This window comes from Coenobita brevimanus, chromosome 93 (assembly GCF_032717465.1).
Source record: "Coenobita brevimanus isolate Jiangsu-jjx chromosome 93, ASM3271746v2, whole genome shotgun sequence".
NCBI classification, from domain to species: Eukaryota; Metazoa; Arthropoda; class Malacostraca; order Decapoda; family Coenobitidae; genus Coenobita; species Coenobita brevimanus.
In genome coordinates, this window is record NC_137046.1 from 46,648,248 (window position 1) to 46,654,247 (window position 6,000).

Below are 6,000 nucleotides of genomic sequence, written 5' to 3' on the forward strand. Positions count from 1 at the left end.
ACAAAAAAAAAAAAAGGATCGATACTGCTAACTATATAGTTGTTGCCAACACATAAAGCATTTATCCTTCCCATTAACATCTAATGAGTGATTGGTCGAATTTTTTGCCTCCAGAGTGCTGATTGCGCCCCTAAGCTGAATATAATTGTCTGGTGATAGCAAAAATATAATTTAAAAAAAAAAAAGTCATCGCGATAATGGGGTCAACACAGCTTCATCTGTCTGAGTATATCCTGACCCCGCGTCCTGTGAGGCAACCAATGACATGGCCTTGATCCTAGACTCACAACCTAATTTATGACTGAATCTCTTCGCAACTTAGAATTGATTTTTAAGGAGGAATAGGAGGCACAGGAAGATTCTCCACTCTCGCTTGGACTTGTGTCTACAGGACGAACACACACACACACACACACACACACACACACACACACACACACACACACACACACACACACACACACAAACACGTATACCGCACACAGGGGCATGGCGTTTCTACTAGACAAGTGAATATCGCTCGAGTAAAAAAAAAAAAACGAGAACACCGACTTTAATTAGAGAGAGAGAGAGAGAGAGAGAGAGAGAAGAGGGGGGAGATTTCTTTTCCTTTTCTCTTTTCAGCTGCGTCTCAAAAAATGTCCATTCAGTTTAACTATGAAAGATGTATTGGAAGTGATAATAGTGCGTTTTTGTTAGGTATTAAATAAATGTATAGTGAGCTCCTGGCAGTGTCAATGGAAATGTTTGTCTTTGGCCGAGGGTTAAATTTCGTACATTTTAATCACTACTACCACTGCTATTACTGCTAATGCTACTGATACTACCACTACAACCGATACTAATATTACTACTACTACTACCACTACTACTACAACTACTATTACTACTGCTATTACTAATTTTACTACTACCGCACTATTACTGTACTACTATTACTACTTTTACTAGCAGTAATAATAATAATAATAATAATAATAATAACGATGGTAATAATAATAATAATAATAATAATAATAATAATAATGATGGTAATAATAATAATAATAACAACTTCAAGATACCAATGAAATACTAGTGAATACAATAAAATGTGTTTATCCGCGATGTTTCAAATTATATTCCTGCCAAGTACGATGGTAGTGATAAAAAACAAAAAAGATAAAAACAGGCGAGCATCCAGGTGCTGAAGCTAACCTATACCAGAAAACAGTACAAACACACACACACACACACACACACACACACACACACACACACACACACACACACACACACACACACACACAGAACAGTATCCTTTTGATGCTGACATCCACCCAGCACCATTACTACAACTATGCATCCATATATACACGACCTGCCTACCTTACATATGCATGAGGCTACTCAAACACACACACACACACACACACACACACACACACACACACACACACACACACACACACACACACACACACACACACACACACACACACACACACACACACACACACACACACATATAGATAGATAGATAGATAGATAGATAGATATACCGTATATCTTACTGGTCTGCAGAAACTCCACTGAACAAGCCGTGTGGGCACCTGACAACGACACGATCCCAGCACCCTACACACACGCTGACAGCATCACACATCGTACTCCACGTCCTCTTTCTCTCCCTTCCTCCCCTCCTCCCTCTCTCTCTCTCTCTATCTATCTGTCTATCTGTCTATCGATCGATCTATCTATCTATCTGTCTTTGTCATTCTATCTGTCTATCTGTCTTTCTATCTGTCTATCTCCCACTCCGTTTCTCAAAATGTGGCACCACACACACACACATTTCCCGCACAAGCTGCATGGAATTTCAACCTCTGTCCTTTGAGGTTGTGGGGGGGATGCAAAAACGGGGCGACAAAGGAGTATTGGGAGAGTGACAGAGCGACAGGAGGGAAGGTGTTAAAAAAAAAAAACTTCAGGGATCAATGAAAACACTGTATGTAAATTATTCCACAAAATAATGAATACCTGAAGCCAGAAAAGTGATGGTATGGGTTTTGCTTGAATGCCCTTTGCTTGTTTGTTTCATAATTTCTGTGTGTGTGTGTGTGTGTGTGTGTGTGTGTGTGTGTGTGTGTGTGTGTGTGTGTGTGTGTGTGTGTGTGTGTGTGTGGGTGTGTGTGTGGGTGGGTGGGTTGGTGGGTGCGTGCGTGCGTGCGTGCGTGCGTGCGTGCGTGCGTGCGTGCGTGTGTGTGTGTGTGTGTGTGTGTGTGTGTGTGTGTGTGTGTGTGTGTGTGTGTGTGTGTGTGTGTGTGTGTGTGTGTGTACTGAACGCTGAACGATAGCAGCACGGAGTGTGGAGAGAAAGCATTCAGTGATCACCAAGTAGAAATTAAAAAATTGACCTGAATCCACAAAAGTAAAGATTAACAGGCTAAAAGCTGCTGCTGCTGGTAAATATTGTCGTCGACCGCATGCTTGTGTAGTGCCAACATAAACATCAACCAATAAATCGCTACTTCCAACAGCCGTCACATCAGTAATCAGGATTGTTCGTTATTTTCCTGCATGGCTTAAGTGGGAACTAGAGGGGCATTCAATGGAGCGCATCTCTCCGACAAAGGCAGCATAATTTCCAAGCCACTCTTCATAATGGGTTAGGGTTTCTCATCGCTGATTAGCGTTTCCCCAAAAAAAGTGTTTTCCGGATCCAGAATCTGTAATACGATCCGGATCGGTCCCAAAAGTTAATCGATTGTTCCCTGGGAATGGGGTATCTACCCACCAATTTTGGTTCAAATCTCTCGTTTAGTTTTTGAGTAATCCTGCTAACAGACAAACAAAGAAACAGGGGTGAAAACATATCACTCAGACTACTTCAGAATCATGCAGGGCCTTTACACCTATTCCAGTCCTATCAGGCCAGTTCCAGTCCACTCGGGTCACGTCAAGTACTGTACTGTTAGATCCACTAACACCCATTAAAGCAATTAAAGTCCGTCCAGGCTACTTCAAGTCTAATTTCATCAAACAATCAGTATGCCCTCCAAAATAATATACCAATATGAGCTAAGCACGGTATATATGATTCTGCACGTAACTGAGCACTTGACATATATCGTGTGCAGAACAGTAAATTGACTAGTTAGATACTTACAAGAAACTAAGTACTTAACTGGGGAGGGAAAAAAGAGAGGGGTGCAGGGGCGTGGTGACATGAGGAGAGACAGTGCCATGTACTCCGTGAACACGGGAGTTGTATCATGAATGTCCGTAATGTTATGTAGATTCTTTAAAAAATCAAGGTGGGGGGACAGATATAGGACCAGAGAAAAGTGAGTGGAACGAGCTAGGATGGTGATGTGTGATGTCGAAGGAAGAGGAAGGACGACCACCTAATGTATAAACAGCATAGGTATAACGGTACGGGAGTGGCTTTAAGGTTACGTGTTTTCCTAGCAAAAGTTGAAAAAGGGGTGAGCCAACACGCGTCGCTTTCAAATACTTGGCGCTTCATGACGCAGGTAAAAAATAGTAAAGGGTGAATGCTGTCCGTGTGGAGCGTGGTGAAAAATGAGTGTGGTGTCCCGCGGCCGTCCATCTCAAAAGCCTCCGAAAAGTTTGTGACGTGGCCTTCACTCACCACCAGTGTCACAAGCCGACACGACAGAACATGTAGTTTTACACACGCACACACACACACACACACACACACACACACACACACACACACACAAACGGCTGCAGTAGAAGAACATCTGCATGTTTACAAAGGCCAGCTCGATTCTATGAAAGCACCATAAATTTCCCAATATGTGTGACGGCATGCACTTTCTCTCTCTCTCTCTCTCTCTCTCTCTCTCTCTCTCTCTCTCTCTCTCTCTCTCTGTATTGCATGGCGCTGCATTCTGTAAGGGGTGGTCAAAACAAAATGACCCCCCCAAATTTCTGCCTTTTACCTTTTCAGTCGGGTGAAGTATTTTCCACTTTATTCTTGCTACCTGCAGATGGCTTTTTTTTTCCCTTAGAGTCTCTGTAATGAAGAGTTGTATGAAAGCTAAGTCAAACCCATCTAGAACGAAGAGACTCTATAAACCTTAATAACATCGACTGGTGGCAACACGAATAAAAAAAAAATGCATTGGACTGAAAGAATTCATCATTAAAGATCCTCTCCTCACGATACACGACTTTTCCTTATTTCTCTCCACCTCGTCTTGCCTCTGCCCATTCTTTTTCCAACCACCGCAGTCCTCACACTATGTATTAGCTCTATATATGGCCGCATCACCTCAGACTTGTCTTTATGAATCTCCCAGTGCATCCGTCTCATACTCCACTCGTCGGACCTTATTTACTTAACCCATCAATCCCTCCCAAGCATTGCGCTGATTTCATGATTTCAGTCATTTTGGATGATATGAACGATGATAAAGAGAAATCTAATCAATATCTAAAACTTTTATTGCAAGCCTGAACGACAATAACGGTGCATGTAAAATGAAAACTTCAGGAAAGATTACTTAAAAACGAATGTAAAGAAAAATTATCTAAATTCTTCTAAGAAACTTATAATTATAATTGATATGTATGTTTGGTAAGAGCATCAACCCGTGTTTATGGTTTTAGGGAAGAGAAAAAAATGAAATTAAGTAAACAGAATTATTTGTGCTGGTAACAGAGTATACAGTATGATATTTTATTCCTAATCTAGCTACAGTACTTATAACACTTTTAGGGTGCCGGGTGATGAGTTTAAACTAATTAGTAACAGGATCACGAAGCAAGAAATGAACTTTCTTGACCTGACAGTGTGGAGCAGCTCAATGAGAAATTACTGAATAGCAAATTTGCATCAAATAGCTTAAAGGGCAGAATTTCAAAGGATATCCTGAAGGGTATGATGATATAAGAGCCTGAAGGGTGGAATCACATAGCATAGCCTAGGAGACGAGATGGTGTGCATGAGATGAAGAGGTAAAGATCCTCAACCTAGGTTCAGCCTTCTGGCCCCAAGCAGTACTTATGCACCAGTGTTTGGGAAATGATCCTGAATATGGACCTGAGGTGTCCTGGCGGCAGCAAGTAAGTATTAGAATACTCAGGTAATGTCGAGGAACTGGTGGTGGGAGCGGTTAAGGACGATGAGATGGCTGAGGATGGCAACGACGATAACAAGGATGAGGATGAAGATGAGAAAAACGACGAGAGGTGATGTCATTTTCCCGAGAGGCTTGAGGAACTTATGGACCAGCGTCCAGGCCTGAAGATATATGACTGGAGTCTGAAAGAAATCGTGGCAGATGACAAGATTTTTTAAAAATGCCTGCAAATTTCCATACACGGAAGAAAATGTTAATGGATGACGAGTGGCTGATAAAGGGCAGGTGGTTAGAAAATAAAGCAGACGCCCACAATTTCCTACACCTCCTTGTCGAACTTGACTTTCTCAGATGTGCTACTATGCTCTATGGAAGCAATAGAAAATTCCCTGCTTCTCACGGCCTAATCATAATTTAATTCAGAGGTCTTATGGCGGTTTATCAGTTTTAAGCAGAGCACTTTTAACAATTGGAAGAGTATATGTTACAGGCAAAATAACATATAAACGGTCAAAGCAATACCGGATCATATTTTTCAGTGCAGATATGGCCTAACGCTTTATTCAGCAATTGATTATAAGAAATTTTTCATTTAGTTCAAATGAACTCGAATAGGTCAAATCCATATGTGCCGATATTTTTACGAAGGACACTAGACTATATAATAATAATAATAAGTTTCAGGATAATTTTTCACCTGTTAACATCTCTTGTTAAAAAGCATTTACTAGTTTACTGAGGACGTTAATTGAAAGAGGGGGAGGGCGAAACGAGGCATACTTAGTTATTTAAACCGCCTCTGCACAAATATTCAGCAATGAATATTCCATGTGTTACTTTCGTCACTGTGCTATTGGCTTTCTTACTTTCGAAACCACTCTTCCCAAAACTTTACCCAGCCGGGATG